Source organism: Tinamus guttatus, unplaced genomic scaffold, assembly GCF_059628265.1.
Source record: "Tinamus guttatus ecotype Peru unplaced genomic scaffold, ASM5962826v1 Tinamus_guttatus_pri_ptg000732l, whole genome shotgun sequence".
NCBI lineage: Eukaryota > Metazoa > Chordata > Aves > Tinamiformes > Tinamidae > Tinamus > Tinamus guttatus.
This window is the reverse complement of record NW_028289266.1, coordinates 84,544-111,344: the sequence shown is the minus strand read 5'-3', so window position 1 is coordinate 111,344 and position 26,801 is coordinate 84,544. Positions and strand designations below refer to the sequence as shown.

The 26,801-nt window shown below is 55.1% G+C and overlaps 1 protein-coding gene across 1 annotated transcript in view; it reads left to right on the top strand.

Annotated features, from left to right (window-relative positions):
* LOC104574513 (KAT8 regulatory NSL complex subunit 1-like) overlaps positions 1-26,801 on the top strand; it is a 67,340-nt gene that overhangs the window by 16,657 nt on the left and 23,882 nt on the right.

The following is a 26,801-nucleotide window of genomic DNA, read 5'->3' as shown; positions in this document are numbered from 1 at the left end:
AAGACTCGGCTCCTTTTTAAGAGTTCGAGTTCCCTTTATAAAACCTGCTAAATGCAATGTACCCTTAATGTCTAAAATACAGGATTGCTGTGTTCCTTTGCTTCCGTGGCAGGACAGTTGTCCCCGTCAGATGGAGGGCGAGCAGGGAGTAGCATGGACACGTGGTTGCTGATGTCCCTGTGCTCTGCTGGCTCCGGGTGTTCCTGCTCAGCGCTCATTTTGCCAGAGGGGTTTCAGTGTCGCTTTATTTTTCAAAAAGCCCTTCCTGGAGGCAGGGGTTGACTTGTGAAGCAGAGCTTCAGTTGGCTCCTTAGTTAACAAAATATTCAGTGACTTTAAAAAAGCCATGCAATGACTACAGGAAAATCCCCACGCTATAATGGTGGCTTTTTTTTTTAAAGTAGGCTCAAGACATTCAGTCACCAAATTACTGAAAGAGCAGGAAAAAAGGAGGATCAAGGTACTCTTTATGCAGCAGAGCTTCGGGCTTGTATTTGTGACATTTGAGCAGTTTCCATAGTAACCTATAATGATGTTGTAAGAAACAAGTTGCAGTGATTTTATTTGTAAAAGGGAGGACTTTAAAATATTAATGGGAGGCAGCGTGAACCGGAGAGAAGTCTAATTGGGATTTGTGCGAGGAGCAGAAAACCTGATGCTGGCAGAGGCCACTGATTTAATGGGTTGTCCTGAGCGAGCAGCTTTTCAAACATGGAACTTTCCTTGGCCGGTGAGCAGAAGATGAGAGGGAGAGCCCTGGTCACCAGGGAGCAGTAACCTCTAATATTGGAGAGCAGAGGCATCGCGGCAGCGATTCCGAAGAGTCCTGCTGCTCTCTGCCTTGCATCTTGGCTCCTGCTTTGGTGCTGCTGATGCCTTTTTTGTCTGTGCTCTCCAGCTCTGGGAAGAAGCAATTTGATCCCAGAAGTACTTTTCACCGCAGCCCGTCCCTGCTTGGAAGCGATTCCCTCGTTTTAGGCTATTTGGTTAAGTGCTGGGAGCTGCTACCCCGTCTGCGCCCCGCGGGGTCTTTACAGGCTTGGTTGGGCTGGAGATTGGATGATTCCGTTTGGAAAGCCGTGAAAGGGAAGAGCTCGTGCAGGGGGCCCTGGTGGCTCCCCCTTGCTGACTGCTCTCGAGCTGCCGTGTCTCGGGCCCGGGAGGTTGCGCTGCCCGGTCCCATCCGAAACGGAGACACGACGGGCAAACCCGCAGGAAACGCATCCTGGAGAAGCGGTTGAGAGAGCGGTGTCCGCGTGCGCCTGCTCCGCGTGGCCAGGAGCCCCAGCGCGGCGGTGGCTCCCGGGCTCCTCAGCCGTCATCCAGCCCCACGTGCCCCGCTGGGCGAGCGGCGCCGTGCGGAGCGGTGCCAGCCCGCGAGCTCAGCCCCCCGCACGTGAACGGGGAGGGCGTTCCCGCTAGCCTCAGCATGCTGGTTTTTACCCATGTCCTTGCATCTTACCTGCAGCTCTCACGTTAGCTATTCACTCTCCCTAGTGTGAAGTTAGGCAGTAAATCCGAGCTCTGGGGCTTGCCCTGTTAGCTGGTGCCGGGGCCGGCGCGGGCAGCAGCTGGCGAAGGTGGTGGGTGCTCGCGGGGCCCCAAGCAAGATGCCCACGTGGGAGAGGCTCCTCCTCGGTAGCAGCTTCGTGCTCTGCCCTGTCCTGCCTGGGCACTCGGGGGCACAGCCCAGGCCATCCCTGTTCCCGGGGTCCCACCAGCCAAGGGGACAGTGGCCGCGCGCAGGCAGCCCTGACCCTGGGTCCTGGTGGGGCAGCAGCAGGAATAGAAAGGGCGAGGGCTCAATCTGCCTGTTTCCATGTGAATCCGTGGAGCCGTCTTCCACGTGACTCGTGCTATTCCAGGACTGGCTATTTCGAAAACGGAGACAATTCCTCTTTGTGGGGCCGTGTTTGGAATGCAGGACACTTGCAGATGTGGAGCAAGAACCCTTCTAATTTGAGGATATTGGCTTTTTACTGCCCCAACTACAAGAAAATGCAATAATCCTCTCCCTCCTCTGCAGCCGGTACGCAGGAATTCCTGAGAGCCAAAGGGAAGATGCAGTTTAAACGGACATAGCAGAAAATAATTTGAGGAAGCTACAGCAACCTTAGGAAATCTTTCCGGCATTAACCCCTTTTCCTGTTTCAAGGCAGATGCAGCTGATACGGATTAATCTCAAATACCCGTCGTTACAAAACACACCTCTTAGCAGGTCTGGGTGAGTGTCACCTAGTGACTTCTCGGAGTTTCCCCCTTTATGCATCGAAGTCTTCCCGTTTCCAGTGAAATGACTCGGCCCATTTGAGTCCTCGCCAGCCACTTAAAGAAAATTCTCCGCTGCGATGATTCATATTGTGCCTGCGAGAGCTTTCCATATTGAGCCCTCTGGCTCACTCCCCCGTCCATCCCCCTCCCGCTGCCTTGGGAAATGGGCAAGAAGCCCGAAACAAGTTAACTCTGGGCTATTTAAAGTTCCTTTTAATTAGCGAAACTTCGAAAAAAAATCTTTTACCTGAGCACTTCAGCATTGTCCTGTACGTTCGAGCTGGAAAACTGGCCGAAGTGAGTGACTTGTGTCCCTTTTATTATTGTTATTATTTTTATTGTTATTATTTTTATTTTTTAATTTTGGGGGTAAACAGCTTGTTTTATGGACTTTAGTAGTTCTTGGTATTCTTATTAATGGGCTGAAGCTGCATCTGTCTCTGGTTATGGGGGTCCTGTAGTTGTCTGCTCTTTGTGTGGACACTTGTCCCAGGTGCTGTTGTGCCTCCCGCCCCAACGGCTGGGTTTATTTGCCATAAGGAGGTCTAGCTATTTTTGCAGTTAATTTCTTATATGTGCCAGCTGTTAAGTAGCATTTATTTCCAAAATAAAACCTCTGGCAGAAAGAAAGCTTTCATAACCCATCCTGGTTGTCATGGCACATTTTTCTCCCCCCTTCTCCTGTCCTCCCGCTCCGATTGTTGCTTTTTCCAGGGATGCTTTGGTTATGTTAAACCCCTGAAACCAAACGCCGCTCCGGGCCGGGTACAGGTAAGCCCTGAGCAGATTGGACACCCTGCAAACTGAGTCGCTTATTTTCACCTGTGTTTTTTTTTTTTTTTTTTTTTTGGTGCTTGGGCAAGTGAATTTGTGTGGCAGAGCAAGGCACTCCTCGGTGATAAACTTAATGTAAAAAAGGACAAAAAGAGACTTGTGCAAACCTCTGGGTGCTTAGAAATTCCCAGGAGCTTTCAGTTGCGATGCTGGCAGCGAGGAATCACGGAAAGCCGGAGCATCCAGGGGGAACCTCGGCCCCATCCCGGAGCTCCTCCCGTCGCTGCTGTGCTTTGATTCCTGGGCATTTCTCAATCACGTTCATCTAATTCTTGTCGTCTTGTGAGCAGCCATCTGCAGCCCCAGCGTGTAGCTATTTAAGATGTTTATGCCTTATATAATGGAGACGTCTACCTCCTCCTTTTGGAGCTTTCTAGTTGTTTTTCTGCTCCGTGAGGAGCTCTGCTGTAGGTGTTTGACTAGCTGACTATTCAAACTTGTGAAGAAAGTAATTTTTCCTGTTTTGGATCTTGCTACAGAAATCCTCCTGGAAAAAATAGTTGTTTTCACTTAAATTAGATCTATGAAAAAAGACCGAAGTGCAGCACAAGAGGCTGACAACAAAACTTCCAGGAATCAGACACATTTTGACCAAGCTCTTTCCCCCTTCTTTCCCCTCCTCATTTCTTGCTTTGCCCCTGTACGGAGTAGGGGGGCCTGGCGGTTTGTAGTTTGGGATCTGTTATCCAGGGAAGAGCGAGGGGGGATCCCGCTGGGATTCATGTGCAACTGTCCTTGCTGCTCTTGAGAATTGCTGACCTGGTACAAATGGGAGTATTAATTGAAGTAATGGAGCTCGCGTGGCTCCTTTCATCTGTTCGAGTCGCTTGTTCGTGTCCAGAAACGCTTTGTGTTGCTGCTCAGTGGCTGCTGCTTGGCTGGATAAAACCCCTAGGAGAATTTGGGATATGAACTTGGTGCTCACCAGCTAGTACCGCTTTTAAAAAGTCTTGGTGTTTATTGCAAGAGAGCGTATGATAAATTCAGTGGGAAAATATCCCTTGGCACCAAGGACTGTTTTAATTTAAGTTAAAACATCCCATTGCTGCTTCCCTTTGTAGTACTGGTTGTGCACGCCGAAGCTGTTCATTGAATTCCCTGTGGGGATCCATCCTGGTCCTCGCGCAAGCATCAACCCTTGGATTAAACTTCCTCTTGGCCTGACAGCATCTCATAAACCTTGGGATTCTCCCCTTGGGAGAGGGGAAAAACGCCTTCAAACTGAGCGTTTTCTACAAAAATTCTGACTAGATTGAGCTCCTGGGTTTGTTTTTTGAGAACCTGAGGAGGCTTTGGGGTAATGATGGAGGCTCTGCCTCTTGTACTAGGTGTCTCCGTGCTGCCAATCAAAACATCTGCTAAAAATACCCCATCTTCTAGAAGAATCTCTGCTTGCAACTCTGAGCCTGATATGAAATAACACACTGTTGGCTGCAAGGGAGCCAAATTAAAGCAACAGGCCAATACTGAAGAATAAAAGCAGGTATATGAACGCATCCCTCTTTTTACTCCTTCCCCAGCGCTTTTTTATGGAACTGCCCTGAATTTGGTTCCAGAGCTTTGTGCAGGATGCAACCAGAAATCAGTGAGAGCTGGAGCCGCATCCAGGAGCTTCCTGGTTGGAGCAGAGGGAGGTTGTCCCGAGGGTGGAAAGGAGCCGGGTTGGTGGGAGCAGCTCCGGGCTGGGGCCGAGCAGGAGGCCTTGCCCGGCCCTTGGGGAAGCCCTGGAGGGGAGGATGTGTCTTGACTGAGCCTGGTCTAAAGGACTGGGGGGAATTTAGCCGAGAAAACCACCCTGGGGCGGGAGCAGCCTGTGCCACACTGACCCCCCGTGCAAGGGTGCAGCACACGGTTTTGATTTGGCTCATGGAAAGCCCAGGAGGACAAATGCCCTTACTTTTTGTCATGAATTTGGTCTGAAATAATTCAGTGCTTAGTGTTTTCTCCCCAGTTTGTGCTCCTGTGGTTTCTCCACCCACCTTTTGCTCCGTTTTTGGTGATGTCCTGCAGCTCCTACAGGGGAGCATCTCCCTTTTCTCCCGCTCCGTAGGCTCCCGCTTGGCTGCTCTATGTGCCAAGCCTGGCTGGATGATACATCAGAAGGGATACGAATCTGTTGAAACAAGCAGCATTAGCTTCCCGAGCCCGGGAAAACCCGATCTGGTTGTTAGTTATGAGGTTTTTATCTGCCTTTTCTTTCTTTTTCTTTCTTTTTTTTTTTTTTTTTTTTTGGCTTAGAGAAGCAGAAGGGCCTTTCCTCTCCCCTGACCATCACGATTTAAGGACCCTGTTTCCAGGCACAGGGTGAAGCAACTCCGTGGTGGAAAACCTGCCACATCTGCTCGAGACAAACCCGCATTGTCCTTGACGAGGGAGAATCCTTCAGGAATTCACCTTGCCAGCAAGGAGAGAGAGGGTTTTTTTTTTAATTTATTTTAAGAGCAGCTGAGTTGCTTGAAATCGATGCGCAGTTTAGTGGTATCAAAGACAGATGCGTATTTGTGGATGGGAAATGCTGCTTAATTGCTCAAGACGGCATTTTATTCTTTCTATCTGTGGAATTCCAGTCTGCTTTTACAGCTGCCTTTTTGGTTTTATGTCATTATTTCGGTTTCTTCCTGGCTGCCTAGCCATAGTGGAAAGCCTTGATGAATGAAATGAATCTTTCAGTGTCTGATTGAGATGAAATTAATACTGCAGCCAGGGTAGTTTGTTCATAGAGTATCAAAAGCATTCTGCCTTTTTATTTTCTTTCCTGGGTTGTGTAAATCAGTAGCCCCGTAATGAGTTGAAGCACTACGGGGTGTTTAAAAGGACCGAGGAGAAGCTGAGAGCGGCTGAGGGTGACGCAGGTAGCGCCGGCTTCAGAAACCATCTGCAGGAGCCCCGAGTCCCAGCAGCAAATGCAGCCGCTGACAAACTTGCCAAATACGATCGTTCCCAATTAAAAGCGGTTTTGTTTTCTCTTGGGCATGTTTCTATGTTCACTAGCATTCAGCAGGTTGCTTTTGAGGCCCTTGCTCGGATTTTCCCTAGTTAAAGAAATAGCTGAGCTCGTCGCCAGGGAGGAGGGAAGCTGGGATCCCCTCTCCTTGGGATTCAGGATAGCCCCTGCAGTTCTGCTAAAGCAGATTTGAGGCAGCAGGAAATAGAGTAGCCTCTACCAGGCGTCACAGAGCGGCGCGCACGCGTCGGCTGTGCCTAGCATGGCCAAGTCCCCAAAACGCCACCGCTTTTCGTTCTTTAATCCAAGGCGGCCCTGCTCCCGTTCCCCATGTCCATGATTGCGTTAAGCAGCGAGGGAGTCGTGCTGGGCTGCAGCGGAGCCCCTGGAGCCGTGCGTGTCCGTCAGGGAACGTGTGAGCAGCAGCAGGAGGGTCTGCCCTCGTCACTCGTGCTCCTGAGAGGCTAAACTTGGAGAAGTTGATGTTTGACTTACAAAGCTTCAGTTTTTAGAAGGTGTTGCTAGGTACGTGTGGCTATGGAAGATGTTCTCTCGTGGTCTGAGAGGTTCCTGGGCGCCCTGCGTGCCTCGGGTTGCAGCTGTGACAAGGACACCGACCACCTGAGCTCCGCGGGCCGCCTTCGTGCTGCTGATGTTGGCACGAGTAGTTGACAGTTTATTTGCAGAGTTTTCTTTTTTGGAGTAAGCGAAGTATTGATCATTCTGGGCTGCTGCCCAAGTGGGTTTTGGAGCATTTTATCTTTCCCTGTAGAGAAAGAAAGGGAAAATCTTCATCTGGGGAGCCGATTTCACCTGGAAAACCCAGCGCAACATCCTCTTGGAGCCATTGCCCAGAGATGGGGCTGGCGGCCACGTGATGAAGCCCCAAGCGCGGGGGCACCGGGGCCTCCTGCAGCTCCTGGACGGACCCTTGGTCACCGCGTCCCCCTCCGCTCTGCTCGGCAGCAGCTTTTCCAGCCTTGACAGGTGTCTCTGGAAACACATGCCGGGGTTTCCCGTCTCATGGCAGAGCACAGAGTTCCCTTGTTCCTGCGAGGAGAGAGGAGGGAAGGCAGCCAAGTTCGGTGCTGCCTCATGGCTGAATGTATCTCTTAGCTTCGAAGTTGTATTTTCTTTGTTACTGTTATTTTTTTCAATGAAATCATTGCTGTAGCTCTGAACACGTCTGCTGTGGTCAGAAAATATATTCTGGTTTCTTCTGTGCATATTTGGAATCCCTTTTCTGTTGCAGATCTCCTTGAGGAGGGAGTTGTTGTTCTGCATCCTTTGGAGAGACCAAAAAGTGCTCTTGAGTCTTTGCTGTCCTCAGCAAACCCTTGTGCTCTAACATTGGGTGAGAGACACTGAAATTTTGGGCCTCTCTTTGATGCCTAAGAGACCAAAGCGAAGATTTTAACGCACAGAAACGTTGTCTGTCAAATTCAGAGTTGTTCACACTGTTGCCACACGTGGATTCCCTGAAAGGTGTTTGCCTGGAGCTGATGGTTCATCCGTGGAACCTCATTCCTTGGGGTGGGAATCCCCATGTCCAGCGCGGTTGGCAGTTGGCCATTTTCATGAGCTTTGAACTTGTTTTGTGTCACCTCCTATCCCGCAGCGCCAGGGTCCTTGTGCCACAGAGCAGCGCAGCAGCAGGTGCCGCGAGTCACCTTGTTGAGGCTGTGGTGACAACCAGGGCCCTTGCAGGAGGGGAGCTTGATAGGGTGTTTGATAGCAGTTCTCAGGTGGGAAGCTCGGCGGGCCGGGACGCTGGGGCGACGATTTTACGGCTGCGAGCGCTTGCGATCGTTCTTGAAACTGCCTCTGCTTCCTGCTCGTGTCTTTCCAAACGCCCCAAAGCTGCTCATTGCCCTTCGCCTTTGCAGGCCGCACCGCAGCCCCGGCGGTGAAGCAGGTTCCCCGCTGTCCCGGGGAAGTTTTGTGCCCTTAAAAAAGGGCGAGAACTGTTGGAGAAAAGACGTGAGCGTGCTGGGAAGCAAAGTTTGCACCTGAGCTTTGTCGTTCCTTTGTTAGACCCTTGAGAATCCATATGGGATAGAGCCTCCGTGGCATCTGTGCTCTTGCTGTGTGGGGAAAATTGTGCTTTGTAGCTTTTCCCAGGTTAAACCCCAAATAATCCTTGCTAAGGTCACTTGGTAGGGAACTGGGCTTAGATAGCATTAGGAGCACCTGGATTAATGGTGTGTGCTGCAGTGAAGTGTGTATGAAAACCTATAGGAGCGCTCGTGTTCCTCACCGGGACGCACCCTTTCTTCTTCCGCAGGAATCCGAGTGTTTAATCTTGGAAGCTTTTGCACTTGTGGTTTATGGTCTCTGCCATTGCTTATTCTGGTCGTGACTGCAAATATTTGAACATCTTCCTCCTCTTGAGCTAAGATTGACTCCTGCTCATGCAGCTGGAATTCCGACACAGGAACGACCATGGGATAGTCCCTGCGAGCTGATGTTCCGATCTCTGCGGTGCTCGTGCCCCGTTGTAGGGCAGGGGGCCGTAGCCTTCGTTGCCAGCCTGTTGCTTTGGGTAGCCCCTGCAAGAGGCCGTTCCTGTGCCCCTGGTAACAGGGCAAGAAACCTCCCTTTGGGGGCAAGTTCTTGCGTTCTGGGGTTGCCGCCACTGGAAACATGCGGGATGCCGCTCTGCGGACGCCCGCCCTGCCCGCTGCGCGCTCAGGCCCGGGCAAGTTGTGTGTTGTTGTTTGTGTGTTACTTGATCACGCTGTGTGTTATTTAGAGAGCTCTACTTGCCGGGCATGGGCCGGGGCGGGTGTTTAGCTTGTCCATGTGCAGAAAACAGAGGTGTTGCAGGAACACCTGCCCGCGCACGGAGCTGCCCCGGGGCTCCCCGCGCCGCCGCCTGCCGCGAAGCCTGGAGATGTCCTCACCCGAGAGCGCGGCCGCCTCCTCCGTACGGTCATGGTTAGTCAGCGAAAGCCCTTTCCCTCCTCCGTGGAGCCCCTGCCAGGGCTGCGACCGCAGTTAAGGCCTCTCCTCTCCTGTGCTCTCCGATAAGGACGGAGCGAACCGGCCGCCCCGATGCCTTATCGGCCGGGAAAGGCGCCCTTGGAGCACGGCGGCGTGGCGGAATGGTCACTGCTGTTGGCAAAGGGGGAAAGGAATCCATTAAAAAAGGAATTAAGATTTTCTCCTTTCAGAGTGCACCCTTGATTCTGCTGCTAGAACTTCCAGGTTTTTCTCCCATATAAGCTCCACGAGCCCCAGCATCCAAGTAGGGAATGCGTTAGCTGATGCTTGTGGAGCTCTTCAAGAGCTGCCAGGATCCCATTTATGCCCAAAGTTGGGCTTTTTACATGGTATTTGGGCATGGTCCCTGCTGTGCCGGGGCGCTGCTCACCTTGATGTAGGGTTGGGGTTTGGGTCCGGCTGTCTGCGGCGCGCAGAGAGCAGCCACCTCCTGAAAAGCAGAAAAGCAAATTCAGAGGGATCTGCCCTGGAAGGGGTCCAAGCGCCGCAGTTTGTGTGTGCGGAATTCCGGCCGGCTCTCCTTGGACGCGCCGCAGGTGCCCGTCGTGTTTGCATCTCGAAAGCGCTCCGCAAACATGGACTGACCCCGCAGTTAGGCCTAAACTTTCTTTTAGCTAACGTTGACTTAACTTTGAAAGGAAGCTGCTATCTGGCCTTCTCTGTGCGAACGCTGGAGTGGCTCCAGCGCGGGACACACCGACAAGGTGGCTAAAAATAGGTGCCCGTGGCTCTCCTGGGTAGTGTAGGTGAAATCAAGCAGCTTTTGTGCAACGTGAATTGTCTCCCTGATCTGAAACTAGGGTTCAAATAGTGGTTGTGACTTTGGCGCATCTCTAAATTTTTATGTATTTGGTTATTTGGCCTGTAGAGTGATGGTGCCTTTTTGGGTAAAATGACCAAGGCAATTATGAGCTCTTAATTCCTCTCTGTGCTGCTCGGGGACCAGATTTGACCACTTTTGGGGCACAAAACAATGTTTGAGGAGCTGCAAAGCTGTCCTACCATAGTTACCTTTTCCCACTTTGAATTACCCGATCTCAAAGAGCCAAAGGACTGAATTTGGGAGCGAAATAAGTTGAACTGATCCTAATTGCCCTGGTGCCTCGTGCAGGGCCTCGGAGGCTGCCCCTGGGGAATTGGATGGTTGGGGATCCTTCAGCTTCAAGGGGGTGAGAGGACGGGGTGCAGGGTAGTAAGTCCTTGGGGGAAAAAAGAAATGTTGGCGGCAAACACAGCGCTGTGGAGAGGCTTTCAAACTGTCTTGGTGCTTCGCCAGGGGGTTATTGTTGCTGCCTTTGCTTCGCCTAACAGAACAGGTGGCCTTTTCCTTTGGTGTCTTGGCAGATTTGCTCCTGAGCCTTATTTTAGAGAGCTGAAAGAGGGAGAGGGCACGGGGGGCCTTTGGAAGCTGCATTCCCGAGGGCCCCTGTTCCCACCCGAGCTGTGAAGTCTAGAATAGTTACTCGAGGATTCGTAGCTATTTTGAAGCAATTGCAGTTCCAGCAGCAGCACTGAAATGTGGAAATGAGGCTCATTAGCCTTTTTAAAGTGATTTAACTGAATTCTGAACGGGGTTTATCCATTTTCCGTCATGCACGTTTTGAGACTTAAGCTTTGCAGCTTGGGAAGACTCTGAGAAGAGGAGAAAAGGGCTCGTGTCCTCCCTGCCCTGGAGGCGGCTCGTTAGAGGCAGCTGCTAGGGCAGAACAGAAGTTACAACCAATTTGCTGCACCTTCCCATTGCCTCTTAGGTTTTTAGGTCTCTACCTGCTCAGGCCACTGGAAGGAGCCGGAGCCGCAGGTGCTGCATGACCTGGTCGCTGTCTCCAGAGCCCGCGGATGGCCCCGGAGCGGTGTTTGCAGTGGGATTTCTGCAGTGGGAGCCGATTGCTTCCCAGGATTTAGGTGCTACCTCTGAGCTCAGCCTTGCTGCGGGTGCGCGTGGTCAGCGCGCCGCAGGGTGAGGTTAGTCTGGGATGGGGAGGCTCCCTGGCTGTCGATCCCCAGCCTGGACACGTGGCGTGGAGACCTGCTAAAGGCCGCTCGGTGACACAGTCACCCGCGCGCTAGGAAGAACTCGCCTGCGACCTCCCGCTCGTGGTTAGCTTCTTTCCTATGGCTCTTAAAACGCGCGCGCTCCCTCTGGATCGCGGCCCCATCCCGCAGGGCTCCCCGCTTGGTGAGGGAGGAGCGTGTCCGGGCTACGTGTGCCCACCCTTCGCTTCAGGGATGGTGATTCCGGTCCCGAAGCGGCCGCGGGGTGATGGGTGATGCAGCACCGGGCTCTGCCGCTCCCGCGGACCTGCCGGACCCACGTCCCTGCCACCTCCATCCTCCGCCAGCTGCTGCAGCAGATGCCAAAGGGCAGGATTTAGCGGCGCTTTTGGCAAGCAGCGGCCTGTGGAGGGAGCAGAGGTCCTGCCTGGGCCGCGTCCTGCCGGAGCGCTCCCTGCCCGGCGGCTCCGGGACGGAGCGAGGGAGCGCCCGGTCCCGAGGACAGGACTGAGCACAGCAGCGGGGACGGCCCCTGGGAAAGGGAGCAGAAGAGCCCCTGGAAGGAGGAGACACGGCAGAACCGGCAGTGTAAGGAAAGGGCTAGAGACATAGGGGCAGATCCATTTTATTTATTTTTTTTCTCCTGTATCTGTAGATGATAAAGCCAGATGAGATCATCATGATGATCTCTCCTCTTCTTGCATAAGCAGCTGTATAATTTGTCTCAGTAAATTCCTGTTTGTTTAAGCTAGAATGGGTTTTCCAAACCATTTTTTACTTCTGACTTGAATTGGCTTTGTCTGAACCTTCATCCCCCTCAGCTCTTGCTGCAGCCCTTGTCGTTTGCGTTGGGAAGCCACGGAGCAAATACAGGTGTGAGCAGCTTCCCTCTCCCACCCTACAGAGCCCAGAGCCTCACACGAGATTTTAAGTCTTTTTCTTTCCACAGAAATTTTACTTTTTCCCAGATATATCTATACATTTAACTGTTCCTGGGTTTTAGCCGTGCATCAGTGTGAGATTTTCCTAAAAATGCCTCCTGTTTCCAATCTTCCAGTTGCCAATCATCTAGGATGTGGTTTGAATATTTTTTCCAGCCTTTTGGACTTCCTGGTCGAGCAACTGAAGTACCAAGGACTCTTATTTTTCTGACAACTAAGTTAAATTCCGCCCCCCCCCCCCCCCCCCGTTTTTTTTTTTTTTTGTTGTTGTTGTTTATGCAGAGCTTTAGACTTTCACTGATAAATGCTTGCAGAAGAGGAATAGGTAAAATCCTGAAAGGGTGCTGGAATGCTGGCGTGCTCAGCTGTCCTGCTGCAAAGGTTTGTGCTCGGGCTGTGTCAGAAGATGAAGTGCTGGGGCCTCCTTGCTGGCGGTAGCAGAGCTGCCGGCGCAGGAGCCGTTCGCTCCAGGGTTGCGTTGACCCCGCTCCGAGTCCCGCTGACAGTCGAGGGTGCTGTGCCCTGGATTCCTGCTGTCCTTTGGACCCTGTTTGTAGGCCTGGTTCGGCTCCGCTCCCAGGAAGACTTTGACAGCTCCGCGTTGGAGATCCTGGGAGGTGAAGGTGGCTCCAGGATGTGGTTCTTCCATCCCAGCGGATGGACCTTGTGCTCCGGCTCTCCTACTTGTTGACTTGGGAGCCTGGGGAGATCTCTGGTAGTTGTGCGCGAGCGGGGCTTAATCCAAGGATTCTTTGGACAGCCCTTTCCAGGCGTGGATGCTGTTACCCTCTTGCTTCCCCATTCTGCGGTGCCATCTGTCTTTCATTTGCTTTTTCATTTCCCTGACCTATTTATGAAACGCGTTTGCACAAGCCCTTTATGCAATGCCAGCAGAGACCCGTCTGAACGGTGACCAGACTTATTTCCTTTTCCTCTCGGTCGAATCCAGCATATCCGAGAGCCGTCCCGGGTGGTGCTGAACGAACCAAACGCTTCAAACCCTCCCCGGGTGGGTTAGCGCGGGCCCCTCTCCAGCGAGTTTGTGGCAGCGCGGGGCGGGCGGCCAGGGCAGGGCTCGGGTTGCAGCTCCTGCTCGCCCGAGTTTCCCCTCACAAAGAGGAACTTCATTGCCCGGCCGTGGGACAGGGCTGTCATTGTCCGGAGCGCGGCGTGAAGGGAGCCTTGAGCCGCCGTCCCGGGGCGCCCGGCCACACCTGTTCGGTGGCCGTCGGGCCCGCGGCCACGGGGCTGTCTGTGCGCGCGGCTCCAGGCTCGGGGCTGTGCTCCCATGGGCTGGAAACCCCTCGGGAAGCTCCCGAGTAGGCGCTGACGCTACTTGGCCTGCGCTCCCGTGGCAGCATCTCTTCCCTTCCCCGTCACCCACTGGGAGAGCGAGACAGGGTTCCCAGGAGCGCCCGCAATCCTCACCCTCGTGGGCCTCTGCAAACGCAGCCGGGAAACGCTGCCGCCTCTCGGAGCGGATCGGTGAGCAGGGGGGACGCGCAGGGTCCCCGCGAGCCCAGAGCGCAGGGGCCGGGCGGAACCGAAGCTGCTGCGCGGCCGTTTGTGCGCTGGACGTGCCCGGAAGTCCATCCAGCCTCATTGAAGGAGAGGAATAACTATAACTTTTTGCATTATTTTTGAGATGTTGAGGGGACACAAGAAGTGCGGCACAAAGTGTGGCATTTCCCTGTGTGTGCTTTCTGCAATGGCAGAAGAGCTGGAGCTGCAGGGAGGGAGTGGGAAGCGCCCCGGAGCGCGGGACCAGCCGTGACATCGGGATGGCTGCGCCTTCCCGGGCCCCCACGTTTGCAGGGACGGTGCCTCGTGTTGCTGAACTAACCAAAAGCCCAAGCAATAGTCCTTGCCGGAGTTGTTAACCTGCCGCTGCCTCCCTCTTTGTTTAGTCTAATAAAAAGGGAACAAAGTCCATGCAGTCACTTCTGGACGTGGGATCCGACCAGTGTGCGCGTCAAAGTATGTGGAGATCCAGCCACGCGCCGGGCTTGGGGGCTGCCCTCGGCCCTGAGCAGGGGGAAAACTCTGCTGGCCTGTGTTTAATGAGCAAAAAAGGAAGGAAGGAGGGTAGTGAAGTGATAGTTACAATGGAATTTCTTCAGCACTGATAAATTCATTGCAGTCCAGAGCCGTCTTCCACCTGGAATAATCAATAGAGCAGTAGATAAGAGCTGCTCTTGAAGGTGAGCCAGAATTCTACTGGCCAGTTAAAAAATGAGAAAAAGGTGGCGTGAAATGGAGAATTGCCCCAAGAGCAGAATCCCATGGAAATGCCCTAGAGCAGCGCTGTCACCTCTTGCCCTGCTTGTTTCTGTCCCCGCTTGGCTTTTTGTCCCCCAGCACCTCAACGCTCAGGCTGCGGCGATGCCTTCTGGGCTCGGCGGCCCGGAGCTGGCTCCGCTCCTGTGACGCTGCGTGTTGGACTCGCTGCATTATCCAGAGTTTATCGGCCGAAACCAAATCTAATGCCCGTTCAGGAACTGGGACGAGCAGTACGTTCTCGAGATGTAAACAGGTCATTAATCGCAGGAGCGACTCGTGAGGGCTTGGGATCCCGGTCGCGCGTCCTGCGAGCGGTTTTGTGCTGCAGTCTGTTTGCAATAATTGCAATAATTGTCCGCTGTGTCTTGAGTATCTAAGGCCCAGAGAGGGGAAAGAAAGCCAAGGCCTCCCAGGCCAGTGGGGCTGTAAAGGAGACGGTAACAGGAGTCTCTGCAGTGTTTAGGAGGACACCAGAAGTTGATGTTTTACCAGGCGAATGGAAAGAGAAACCCCGAGAGCTGCTTCTCCAGCCCGTTAATGTTTAAACCGGCCTCTGAAGCGCACGCAATAACGTCGCTTCTGCGAGCTCCAGAGCCCGCGTGTGCGCTTGAAATAAAAGGTACGTGTCCTTCTGGCCACGGACGTATCTGCAAGAGGTGCCCGTGCCAAGAACGGGCCCTGTCTTCTGCTGGGGGGTGCAGCGAGGTTGGAGGAGTGCAGCAGTGCCTGTTTGGGGGTGCCCAACGTGGTGCGTGGGCTGTTTGGGGGTGATTGGAGGGTGTAACCCTGTGTATGGCCCAAACGGAAGGATGGGGGGGGATTTATGTTGGAATGGTTGGACTGGAGCTTGTATCCTCGTGGAGTTGCTTTGAGCCTTGGAGGACCAGGCTGAAAGGAAATGGATCTTCCAAACGCTTGGAGTGCCACATGTGAGAAGAGAAGAGGTAGCGCCCAAGCATCAGGTGGCACTTGGGGACCCGAGTGTCCACCTTGCTCTCGGGGACGCGCATGGAGAGAGGCTGTCACCAGTTTCCTTGGTCAGCTTTGGGCAACGATTATTACTGCTCTCCATGGTGATCCCAGCCTTCAAACTGTCCTGCACAGCTTTCCTTGCTCAGTGCTCAGTGTGAGCACAGGGTGCTCAGGGGGCACCGGGCAGAGCAGGGAGCTCCAAGTAAATTCCTGGCTGAAGCCTCAGCTGAAGCCCCTTCCTTCCTTGGTGCTCCTGCCTGCTCCTTTCCTGGGATGGAGGCCACCAGTTCCCACTGCCGAGGATCCATCTGTGAGCCCGGATGCGCTCCGGGGGCGCCTCTCTGGGTGCGGGCTCCCAGCGCGATCCGTGCCTGCTTTGTGCACCCGTGTCCGTGAGTGCTTTGCAGCCGGGGTGGTTTTCCCGGGAATCGCTGCGAGCGCGGCCCGGACGAGGCCTGCAGCTTCCTCGGCTCCTGCTTCCTCCCCCCTCCACGGTGCATGAGCTCTCTGAGGCTTTGAATTAGCCCGTGCTCTTTTCAGGAACATAAAGAGGGTATCTGTAAGTGGAAACATTAAGGCCTTTGTCAGCCCACGGCGAGCAGGCGAGGCCTCCTGTGGATAAAACTATGTTTGGAGGGAGGTTCTCCGTGCGTGGAGGAGGGCGCTGGTGGCCCCGCGCGCCGGGGCAGCCGCTGCACCCACAGCCCCCGTTTCCTCCTCTTCCCCCCAATCCTGCACTTGGATCTGCACTGGGAGCACCCTGCCTTGCCCAGAGCATCCCAGCAGCTTCGCGAGCCAAAATCCCAGGTTTTTCCCAGCACCAAACACACCCGTTTAAGCGTGAGCGCCGCTCGGGTGTCCGTGGTCACTGTGACCTCCCCCCTGGGGCTGGTAGATGACGGACGCGGCGCAGACCTGCCGCGCTTGGCAGCAGCTCCTTGGCCACGGTGCCGCGCGCTTCCCCTGCAGCCTCTCGGCCTTCTTGGGCACTCAGTGCTCCAGGGGTGTCTCATGGGGCCGAGCGATGCAGCTTGTGCCTCTCCTGATGGGAATCAAACTGGTGTTGAGGGGTCGGGGCCGCAGCCCCAGGCCGGTCCCTTCCCTGCTCCTGCTGCGCGGGCGCAAGGCGCAGTCGCTCCTGCGGTGGCTGCTGCGCTGCCTCCACGTTCCCGCGGTCACTCTTTCCAGTGCCCTAAAATCTTGTTGCCGTCACTATTCCTCCCTTTTTCCCCATTTCAGCCATATTTCCTAAGGGTTATAGCTTCTGATTTGGCTACACATCCTTCCTGCTTTTCGCAGGTGTTGTCTCAATGTTGCTCCTTGATCCAAACAACTGTTTTTCCTAGAGTTCTTCCTCCGCGTGTGTTTGGGAATCTGCTTGGTGCAATGAGCACTAAGGAGGGATGGGGATAGCTCCCTGAGAAGAGGCTTTAGGACTTTTGTGCTTCAGCTGCAGAGCTTTTGTGATGCTCGGGGTTGCGGGCATTAACTCAGGTGGGACGCTGGAACCCGGGGTTCAGGGCTCCTTTCCGCTCGGGACGCTGCAGTGCAGCCAGGCGAGGACTCGCAGGGATTTTTCCCGTCCTGGTGTGGCCGTGTCTCGTCAGCATCGTTTTGCTAAAGGACCATCCTCTGAATCCATCCGAATTCAACAGAAACAGCCCTCTTTCCTTCCCTCCTCTATGAAAGAGCCTCCCCTGACCTTGGTTGTGGCGGGACGCGGCCCCTGCGTTAGCGTTTCGGCCAGCTTCCTCTGCAGCTGAGCCTGCCAGCGAGAAGCTCTTCCTGGGAAGCGTTTCGGTGCCGCAGCCGCCTCGGTGCCGTCGCGGAGTCCCGAGCTGCTCCGTGTGCCGCCGCTGGCGCCGCCGAACGTAGCGGCTGCAGGAGCAGAGGTACCGGCAACGGATCCTCTCCTGCCAGCGATCCCAAGGGGGAACTGAAATCTGTGCGGATTGATGGGGATCGGGAGCTGCTCCCTGCGAGCAGTTGGAGTTGGCGCGTCCCGTATGCGGCCGCAGCAAAGCCTGGTGAGCTCCTTTGCTGGGAAGCTTGGGAATTACAAGTCCTCGTGCAGCCTTGCGGGGCGGGCGGGAGTCCTGGGAGTTTCTGCTGGGGGGTGAAGTAGTTTTCCTGCAGTCTTGTTGCAGGGTGGTTTTGCCTCGCGGCGCCTGGAGTCCTGCGTGTTCCGAGTCGAGGGCAGCGCGGCCCGGAAAGCAGCCTTGCCGGCGCTGTTCCCATCACGGCAGCAGCTGGAAGGTTTTCCCATCCTGCAGGGTAGCTCCGGGAGTTCTGCCCGTAGTGAACTCATCTGCACAGCGAAAAGCACCTCACGGATAAACGCTCTTCTAACACTACCCGGTGTTGGTGCCTTTCGCTAGTGGAGTTCCGAGCCGACGTCCTAGCGCGGGCGATAACTTACGGGATCGCCGGTATTCAGGAATATTGATTAACTGCGACGCGCGGGAATGTGCAGCGCTCAGCAGAAGAGCTCTAGCTCTCCAGGGATGCTGCTGCTCAGAAACGTGGAAGAAATCCTCTCTTTTAGCCTGACTTGCAGAGTCTCTGTCCCCCCTTCCCGGGAGATTGGGCCACCAAAGGCTCCCGCTTGGTCCCTGCGCTCTCTGCAGTCGCACCCAGAACTTTGCAACCTGTTTGCAGTGTCACAGCTCCAGCCCTTGGAGGGGTTTAAGGCATTGGGGGTGTCCCAGGAGCTTCTATGTCTTTAATGTGTTTCCTAGAGGAGATGCTGGGTTTTGCACAGGGACACGTTGACGGCTGCCTGGCCTGCGGTCTTGGCCAGGGTCTCTCTGTGCAGGCTGCTTTTGGTACTCCTTTGGCGATGGAGTTTTACGATAAGAGTTGCAATTTGTACAGTAGTTCATGACCTCTTTTAAAGAACTTCTCAAAAATGTTCCGTTCATCAAAGCTTTGGTGAAAAACCTCATGCAATTCAACAAGGCCAAGTGTAAGGGCCTGCACCTGGGGAGGAATAACCCCAGACACCAGTGCAGGCTGGGGACCGACCTTGTGGAGAGCAGCTCTGCGGAGAAAGACCTGGGTGTCGTGGTAGACAACAAGGTGACCATGAGGCAGCAGTGTGCCCTCGTGGCCAAGAAGGCCAATGGGATCCTGGGGTGCATTAAGAAGAGCGTCTCCAGCAGGTCGAGGGAGGGGATCCTGCCCCTCTACTCAGCCCTGGTGAGGCCACATCTGGAGTATTGTGTCCAGTTCTGGGCTCCACAGGACAAGAGGGATGTGGAGCTGCTGGAGAGAGTCCAGTGCAGGGCCACAAGGATGATCAGGGGCCTGGAGCATCTGCCCTATGAGGAGAGGCTGAGGGAGCTGGGCCTGTTCAGCCTGGAGAAGAGAAGGCTGAGAGGGGACCTGAGCAGTGTCTAGAAGTACCTCAAGGGGGGCAGTGAGGAGGATGGGGCTGGCCTCTTTTCACTGGTGGCCACCGACAGAACTAGAGGAAATGGCCCCAAACTGAAGCACCAAAAGTTCCACAGGAACTTAAGGAAAAATTTCTTGACAGTGAGGGTGCCAGAGCACTGGAACAGGCTGCCCAGAGAGGTTGTGGAGTCTCCTTCTCTGGAGATCTTCAAAACCCGCTTGGACGCAGTCCTGTGCCACGTGCTCTAAGTGACCCTGCGTGTGCAGGGACTTGGACTAGATGATACCTAGAGGTCCCTTCCAACCTTGAGCATTCTGTGATTCTATGATTCAATGGAAGAAGCACCAACAAACTTACCAGGGCATTGAAGTCGGAGCAGACTCCTATTTTCAGTTACCATCAGCTTTCTCGCATGGTTTATTCTTACTTTCTTGTTCCTGGATTTAACCATAGGGAGTAACAAATTGCCTTGCACGTCACCATAAGCTGATGATTAGATTCAATCTGTGCATTTACAGTCTTAGCTATTGCAGTGACCGCCGTGCCTGCCTAGGTGCCCGTGAGCTTGTAGAGGAGACTGAAAATGTTGTCCACTGAATCCTTGGAAAAGGGGCATTTTGCAGCTGGTTGACTGCTGTTCTGGGCATCTGCAGGGTGAGGTTGGTGGTGGCAGCTTCTCTTCTTGTCCACGCTCATCCCTACGTCCTGCTCCACCTCCCTTCCTTTCCCACAGCTTGCTCCAAAGTTCAGGGTGCCGAAACGGCCCCTTGGACACAAAACACTCGCGCTGGCAGAGCCCAGGGAATAAAATCCGGATCCAGACTTTCATTGCAGAACGTGTGTTGCTGCCAAGGGGCTGCAGCCAGGGCTGGGCTCCGAGCAATGAGCTGCACAAGTGCTCGGGACGTTGCCCAAATGTCACAGCATAAAGATGTGGGCACCGGGCTTGGAAATACTGCACATGTTCAAACCTAACCCTGGCATCAGCAGGAAGAAGTTCGGCGAAGATCTGAAAGCCTCCAGGAGACTAAAAAAGACCAAAAATAAAAGGAAACTCCCATTTTGAGTCTAAGCAGAGGCTGCTGCTGGGCCATGCTCTTTTACAGCTTCTGTCTAATCAGCTTACTGCCAAATTGATGACTTGATCATGAACTCAACACACAATCATAAGGGTATGGTGGTCATTTGGAGGGAATCTTTTTATAGCTTACCTGCTCTGCTACCTCCCAGGGCCTTATGATCAGGGGCCTCTCCATGGTTCGCTTGCTGGAAAATTAGGATTTGTTTCTTTTTTTCTTGCAGATGGCACTTGAGACAGCTGAAGAACTTAAGCGAGCCCGAGGGTGGTGATACGGGAGCAGGGGGCAGAGCAGGGGGCCGGCGCGGGCGCTGCCGGCCACGGAGGCCTTTGGAAGGCAGCTCTCCGGAGCGGCCCTTGGGAACGGATGGAGCAGGGATGCTAAGAGGAAGAGCAGCAACGGTGGGAGGTGGCACAAGCCAGCGCGAGATGAATTCTCATTCCTTCTACAGCTCCTAGCCTTAATGGCCTTCTTAAAAACGTAGTGTTCTGCTTAAAGCTTCTTAAAAGCAATTAAGAAAAAACAACCAAGAAAAGCTTGGCCTGCTCTCCAGTGCTGAGGAGTGGGTTTCTGTTCCATGTATTTCCATCATATTTCCGGATAGCTGCGGATTCGCCAGCTGATGGCAGGAAGCTGAGCTGTTCTTGGCAAGGAGGACAGTGCCTGTTTGGACACGGGTCGCTTAGAGGAGGCTTTTATTAAAGGTCAAAACCAAGACACCAGTGGCCTCTGCCTTGACTTGTGCTGTAAGAGCAAGGAGGGCCTGCAGCCAGGCTGAGGGAGCGCTGGAGGCTGGAGAATAGCTGGGAGGTGCCGTCACCGCTGTCCTGGGCAGCTGTGACGTGTCCTGAGCGCTGCGGGGTCTGCAGGACAAGGGGCTGCCAGGAGGACGAGGCAGCCCGGTGGCAGCTGCGCCAGGAAGGGCCACAATGTCCCCACTCGCTGCTCTCCGCCTGCTGCCTTGGGTCCGAGTCCTCCGTCCTGCTGTGATACATAGGCCATCCTGCTGGATTAGGGGCTAGGGCAGCGTTGGGTGTTTCTGCCCTCGGGATTGAGGGGTTTTCCTCCGTGCCGTGGCGGGCTCGGCCTCGGCCGCGCTGTGGTTGCTGCTGAGCCACAGCGGAGCCGCTCTCGCTGCCCGTGGAGCCGCCTCGGAGAGCTGCTGTCCAAGACCCGGCAGCTCCTTCAGCCGCTGGCCTTGCTGAGTGCTTTGGGGTCGCCCTCCACCCGGGTGATGTTCTTTATATCCCTAAAACCCCAGCTTGGTAAGGGCTCCCCGTCACCTTCCCCGGAGCCCGTTCTCCCAGCGGCTCCCGGTGTTTTCCTGCAGGGCTCGGGACGGCACCGAGGAAGGGCCGCTCCAGACACAGCGAGTGACTCAGCAGCTCCGTCATGAGTCACGGCCGCGCGCGGAGCGCCGCAGGCCTCCGATCCGGCAGCTTGGAGGCTCCAAGTCGTCACACACGAGGCTGGAATGTTAAATCATGGATGCACGAGCTGACACGCCTTGTGCAAGGCCTTGAACGGCTTGGCGCTTCCCTCCTGCCTCGTGCTCTTAAACCCCTCTGTTTTCCATGTTGGCTTCATGTGGGCAGCGCAGGCAGCTCCCAGAGACAGCATGGGTATGTGCAGGAATGAAAACGAAGTGCAAGTTTGTGCAGGTGTGTTGTTCCACCTGCCAGTGGCATTGCTGCACGCTGCAAATGGGAAATAAATCCGTGATGAGCTTTAGTTTCCTGGGGAGAAACTGAGCACAGTTTATTTGCTGCGTTTGTGCACATCTATAGAGTTTGCTGCCCTGTTCTCTGCCCGTTTGCCAAAATTCCTCTTCCTACGTTTAAAGGAAGAGGACCAGGTCAGTAGGGTGGGTTGGGTTTTATTTCCTTTTCTGCAACCGTTTGCACTTGAGCAGCAGCTGCGGTGCTCAGGCGCGTAGCTAGTGATGTGGTTGTTCAGCAGTGCATTCGCGTGACATTTTATTTAAGCTTCTTTCCCAAAGATGGTTTCTAGTGATTAATTTTTTTTACTACGCTGCTTTTAAAGCAGTTAATATTTGTCTTGCACCACAGAGGAATCCTTCAGCAGGCAAAAAGAGCCGTTTCATGCAGCTGAATCACTAGGAAGTGACTCGGGATATGGGGAGAGACCTTCGCCCGGGGCAAAGGCTTTGGCCGCAGCCCCAGGAGCGGAGGACGGGAGAGCTGAGTCCTCCATAGGGAGCAGCAGCCCTGGGCAGCCGGGCCCGACGGCTGCTTTCCCGGTGGGTGCCGCATCCGCGGGGCGAGCGGTGCCCGGAGCCCGTTCCTGCAGCCGGAGCACGTGGAATTTGGCCCCTGCTGTGCGCAGCTGCCGCAGGCTGCGAGGCCTCCGTCCCCGCGTCCTTTCTCATGCAGCGGTTCCAGGCATCTTTGAATGCTTGGCCTCTGCTGATTATTTCTTCTTCTTTCCTGTACACTTTTTTAATCGAAATGAGCCGGAGATGCCAAAACAAACCCTTCATGTCCTGATGGGAGCCCCACAGACAAAGCGGTGCCCGCTGCGGCCGCTCGAGTGCTCCGCGCGGTTCCCCTTCATCCCGAAAGGAGGGCAGTTGGGATCTGCTGCTTTTCCATGCAAATCCCAGCTTCCTGGCACGTGGCCAGTGCTGTCCGCTCGCCAGGGTAGGGTCTGCCAGCCTTTTTCCAAAGGCCTCTGCAGCAAAATGCCGTCGGATTCGTGCACCAATTTCCTCTGAGCAGTGGGGGTTTTCCAGCAAGGACCAGTAGAAATAACTCCGCACTTGCAGCCTCCAGAGGCCTTCATTTTTTTGCCTTTTTTTCCCCTGAAAGCTGGGATGAATGAGCGGGGTTGAGGTCTGAGCTAGATTTAGACGATTGCTGAGCACACACTGGCAATAGAAGAGCCTTGAGCAGCCGCTGTCGGTCCGCGGGCTGGGGGCGGGTGTTCAGCTGAACAAATTGTTCACTCTGGCTCCTTCGCAGGCAGAAATGTTGTGATCAGCTAATGAGGCTGTTCCCGAGCGCTCGGGGGGTCCTCGCTGCCTCGCTTGGGGTTGTCATGCAAGGGGATTTGGCAGCGTTAACTCTTGTTCCGCCCCTCGATCCAGTTCGGCACTAGTTCCTCATCCTGGTCTAAAAAGGAATAAAATTTTGATGGTCTGTTTTGGGGGAGTGAACTTGAAGAGTATGTAGGCACAGGAGCAAACTGGAAAACAGCCCTGAATCGGGGGGAATCTCTCCCTTAGTAAGGCACGGCAAAAACGCGATCGCAAAAGTTGCATTAGCGCCGTGCTTGGAGGACGATGCTCAGAGGCTCCTTCTGCTGTTAGCAGAACCGCAGTGCTCGTGCAGGTGGACTTGTCTCGTGTTTGCCAAGCGCGGAAGCATCAGTGGTGTCCGGAGCACGGAGCACCCAGAAACTGTCCGTGCTGGCATTGGAGACCATCAAAACGTGAGCAAGGAGGGAGCGAGGGAAAGGTGAACCTGATTTTAATGCTTATTTTTTTCAGTGGATGAACAGGAATTGATTTAACCATAAGGCTTCGGTTGGCATCTCGCTGGTGGGAGTAGACCTGGCACCGGCTTGGACATGAGCCGTGAGGATGGCGTGAAGGCGACGCAGCCCTCGGGCTGGGCGACGCGAGGGGGGCGAGCGGAGCGAACGCGGGTGATCTGCTTCGTGTCCCAAAGCGTCGCCGTCTGCGGCGTTTGCAGACCTTGTTTGTCCCTCCCGAAGATCCCAGCTGGAGATGGCACCTCAGCTCCGGTGGTTGGGCTTGAACACCCTTTTTTTGCGTGCGGTAGTTCAAGCTGGCACCAAGATGTGGCCCCTGGTTAAGGACAGTGACCCGCAGACTCTGCGCTCGGGAATGGCAGTGTGGAGCGTTTGGGCAGTGGAGCGGGACACGGAGCTGGGAAAAGGAAGGCAATTTGAGTGGGATGAGAAATAGGGATTGGGCTCCAGTGCTGCCATCTTGGGAGTCGGGATGCTTAGGAATGACGGCTTTCCAGGCGCGGTGCTGCCGAAACAGAGGAGCCGGGCCCGGCGGTGCCGTCCCGAGTGTCCCCGTGCTCGCTGGGGTCACCTCGGTGTCCCCTCGCTTTCCCCGGTCGTGGGCTCGGCGCACCGGCCCCGTTTGCCGTAAGCCGCGAGTGCCCCGGGACGTCGTCCCAAGGGCCAGGCCAGCTGCGCGCGGGGGCTCCGCAGGGCCACGGACCAACCCAGGGAGAGGATGATGATGGCGACGGCGATGATGGTGATAAAGATCGTTATTATTGTCGTTATTAGCTGCACCCGTGCCACATTCGCCTCAGTCGCTGTGTTTGCCTTCCTAAGCACTAGCCGTTCTGGCGTCCGTCTTGCCCTGCCATCTGGCCGGCTCCTCTAGCTCCCCGTCCTGCTTAATCCCAACCCCCTGTGGGCAGGTGCATTAAACTCTTGTTAATCATCCCTTCCAGGTCCCCCGTGCCTCGAAGGAGAGGAAGGGCCTCGTCCCCTCCGCTAACCGGTCACCTCGCTGGCGTTTTGGGTGCCCTCGCGGGCGGCCGCTGCTTTCTAGGCAGAAGAAACAGTGGCTCTGCCGACTGTTTGCAGAGAGATTAAAGGCCGGGCTGTCACACGGGGCGGCCGCGTGGCGCCGAGGGGTCATCGCGCCGGCGCGGGAAAAGCCCCGCGTCTAAATACGGAGGCCCCCGCGCCGCTCGCTGCCGTTCGGAGAGCGCGGCCGAGTGTCGCCACCGAGCGTGTCCCCTCCGCCCCGGTGCTCGGCGTGGCCACAGGGACGAGCCCGTCGCCCCGGCCCTTTCCTGCCTTTCCTTCTGCTTGGCCTCCGCGGGCTCCTGGCCTCGAGGTGTCCTGGCCTCAAGGGAAAACAGAGCACAGACTGAGGCTGCTTGTGCTCCGCGCCGCTTAGGAATCCCGTCGGACACGGACTCCTTATCCACCCGCCTCGCATGGGTTTCTGTTTTGTAATTGGACTAAAAGAAAGGGACTTATTTACTGAAGGAGCAGGACGACGCCGGGCCCGCAGGCCTGGGGGGCACTGGCTGAGCTTGGAGGCTCTCGACAGCCATTTCCATCTCTTTCTATCCCATTATTTTAATGGGATCCCGCCGCCGCGGGCAGGCAGAGCCGAGCTGCTGACCAGGAGCTTGGCCCTTTCGGTTTCTTTTTGCAAAAACTTCAGCCTCGGAATGATTTCTTTGTGGATCTAAAACCCCCTGCTCGGTAAGATGAAAGGTAACATCAAGTCTGCGAAGGGAGCTCAGCCGCGCTGGGATTGGGCTTTTCGGAACCCGAAAACTCGGAAGGGCCGAGCGGTCCCTTTTATCCATGGATGCTGAGAATGTTGTTCATGAAAGCAAAGATGGCCCTTGCAGAGGCCTGGACTGTGTGAGTTTAAGCTACAATAAAAAAGAAGAAAAAAAAAAAAAAAAAGAAAGTTTCTCCAGTAAAGTTCTGCTTTGCTTCTGAAATAGAAGTATTGGAAAAATGAGTAATGTGCTTTAGAAAGTCTTGTGGGAAACTGCACGTGAAAATGCTGTCAGGTTCGTGGGTGATCGAGTCGGAGCAGCAGCGACGCTCGGGGAAACCTCGCTGCAAGGAGACGGGCTCCCGAACCTGGCTCTTCCCGGCACCACGGAGGGGATTTTGTGCCGCTTCGGAGGCTGGAATTTCCTCGCCGGGAGGAAGTCCCCTCTGCCTTAAGGCCCGGAGCGCGTTGTCCTTCTTGGAACAGAGCAGAGGCTGACGAGGAGCGGGGCTGGAGCGGCCGGGTCTGGCGATGCAGGGTGGCCCTGACAGCCGTTGCCACCCTGTGTTGTTCACCCCGTGGCCACCCTGGCCCTCAGGTAGCCCAGTCGGACCCGAGCCGCCTGGGAAGCCTTTGCCCCTCTGTGCAGCCCTCTGGCTCGGTGCCTCCGTGTGGCCCGCAGGGATGAAGAGCCAGTTTCGTGGTGGCACCCGTCTGGCACCAGCACTAAATTCGTCACTGAGCGTAAGGTCAGCGTCGATGCAAGGAGCACATGTGTCCTGTGGGGAAGGATTTCAGAAGATCTTGAGCTCACCAGGGTGACTGGAAGATGGGCTTGGGAGGGCCTGGAAGGAATAGAGGCAGTTCCCGCGATTCCCTGTTTCTCTGGAAGTCTGAACTGAAGCACTGAAACGGCCGGCGCGGGTCAGGCTCAAGGAAGGCTGTGCGGGGTCGGCTCTTCCGTTATTCCTGCAGTTCCATGGAGCCAGCTCATTCTTTCCAGGGCTTCTGCATGAGTTGGAGACTTGTAACAGAGTCCCAGAATGGCTGAGGTCGCCAGGGACCTCTAGGGATCATCCAGTCCAAGCCCTGCTCCAGCAGGGACACCCAGAGCACGGGGCACAGGGTGGCACCCAGGCGGGTTGGAGATCTCCAGAGCAGGAGCCTCCACAGCCTCTGGGCAGCCTGTGCCAGGGCTCTGGCACCCTCACAGCAAAGAAGCTCTTCCTCATATGGAGTTGGAACTGCCTGTGCTTCAACTTGCACCCGTTACCCCTTGTCCTGCCACTGGCCACCACCGAGAGGACAATGAACAACCGTGGTGCTTTTCAGGCGGGCGCCCGCTCGCGGTGACGCTGGGTCGCTCCTTCGAGGAATGTGGCTCCTGCTGCCCCTGAGGGTGTCTTCACCTGGGGACAGCCCGTGACCGGCGTGTCACAGCCACGGCGTGTGATTCACTGAGCAGGGCCTGAGCACTGGGGGGTTGACAGCAGGCAGGGAAATGCTCCCGAGAAGGGAGGCTTGGGGCAAGGGGGAGTATTTTGTGATGAATTTTGTGTTCCCAATTATCTAGATACGGCCAAGGCCCCGGTGTCCTGGGACACTCCAGAGTGGCCGAGCAGAGCCTTGGATTCCTGCCCGTGTTGCCTTCCTGTGTTATGCTGGGCGCTTTTCCCTTGCTTTCTGCTCGTTTGCTTGCTTTTGTCTGGGGCACGGCAAGAGGAAAGGCTTTTTTCCAACAGCTGACCATAAAACCCAGAGCACACACACCAGCCAGCGCGCATTTATGCGTCTGCAGCAGAGTATTTTGTGTTTGCAGCAGCGATGCTGAAGGTGG